Raw genomic sequence first — 1,723 nt, forward strand, 5'->3', positions numbered from 1 at the left:
AGCCCGGGCTGGGGTGTGGAAGACCGCCGGAGTGCTTCTGGAAGTGCCCGGGATGCGTGGACCCGCCGGCTGCGCGCTCGGATCTCCGGCTCCTCCTCGTCTCACCGCCGCCGCCTCCGCTCCCGCCGGCGGCCGCCGCTGCCTCCTCGCGGGCCGGGCGGCTGGGGTGCGAGCGAGTGATGGTGGTGCCGCCGCCGCTGCCGCTGCGCTGCGCTGGCCGCTGTGGCTGTCGGACCGGCACCCTCCCTCCTCTCCAAAGGCTACTTCATTGCGCTCCAATGATCTATATATTCCGGGGCTGGGTTTTACCAAATGCAACTCGCAGCCCCCGGCGAGGGGAGGGCGCCCGCGGAGAGCCGGGCGGAGGGAGGGCCCCGAGCGCAGGGGCGGAGCGTCGGGGTCCCCCCGCCCCTGCCCGGGACTTGGTCGCGTCCAGCTGTTTCCCGGGGAGTGCGGAGTGCGCGCCGCGCTCCCGCAGGGTCCCAAAAGCCCTCAGTCCCCGGCCGGCTGGGCCGCCGTCTGGAGGTTGTGTCAGCGTTTCCATGACAAAACCCGGAGGAAAAAAATACGCATAAAATCGCCTCGGTGCTGCCACCCGCTCGTGCCGGCGTTTGTACGGGGAAGTGGCGGGAGCCGGTGGGGCACCCGGAGCGCGCAGGGGTCTGATGGGAGGCGATGATTTAAAACCCCTGGACGGAGGAGGTAGCCGGGAAGTTGTCCCTACCCCCCAGGGAGCGAGTACCCTTTCCCGACTCCCAGAACGGGGTGGTTTCGTGTCGTTGTTGTTGTTTTGTCTTTGAAACGACAGCCCAGCTTGAGCGAAGTTGTGGAAAGGGGTTAAAGAGGCTGACTTCAGGTCAAGGTTAGGGAAGCTGCACCACGCACAGGGTCAGGCGACGGCTGAGCTTTCCCGGGGATTTATGCAGAGCCTCTGACACCCACCCCTCCACGGGGCAGAGGGGGCTGTGGATTGTAAAGCTCTGGTTCCTAAGGGGAGCGCTCCCTGAGTCTCAGCCTGGTGGATGGATGTGAGTGTGAGGATGCCCCGCGAAGTCACTCTCATCCAAACCCAAGAACAGCTGGGAAGCCAAGCCTGGCTGACTATCGCTTTCTTATATTGTGTGAAGTGATTTAAAATGTCCAATTCCATGCCTTTCGGTTGTTTCGCAATCAATAGAGATGCGGGCAAATACCGTGATCACAGGCTCCCCAACCCAGCCCACCCATCTACACCACCCGGAACCCCAGATCTTGTTCTTCTGCCCTTTGTGGTTTCTGTACGCAGACTCAGGCAGTCATGTCCTTCTATGTTCCTTATAAATGTACGCAGTGTTTTTAAAAGCTAAAGCATTATTTAAATTCTAACAATAATATATACCAGGAAAAATATTCTTGTAAAGACTCTCTGACTTTTGTGCCATGTAATCAAGTCGTTACTACTATAACTTAACGATGAAACAAGATAATGTGTCTTTCGATGCTTCTCCCATAATAGGCATTTGACGAATACTTATTGAGTCTGAATGTAATGGGCCTCATCCTCTCAACACATCAGAGACACAACCTGCAAACAGATACAGACGGCAGACACCACCGCTGTGACCTCAGTTCCCTTCCCCCCAAGTCTTCCTCCAGCAGTCACCATGTGGGGGGCAGCAGTGAAGTCAGCAGCCTTGCCTTTGATTACAGAAGACAGTCAGTTACAGCACAATATGTGTGTAGC

Source organism: Myotis lucifugus, unplaced genomic scaffold (genome assembly GCF_000147115.1).
Source record: "Myotis lucifugus unplaced genomic scaffold, Myoluc2.0 scaffold_10, whole genome shotgun sequence".
Classification (NCBI taxonomy): Eukaryota; Metazoa; Chordata; class Mammalia; order Chiroptera; family Vespertilionidae; genus Myotis; species Myotis lucifugus.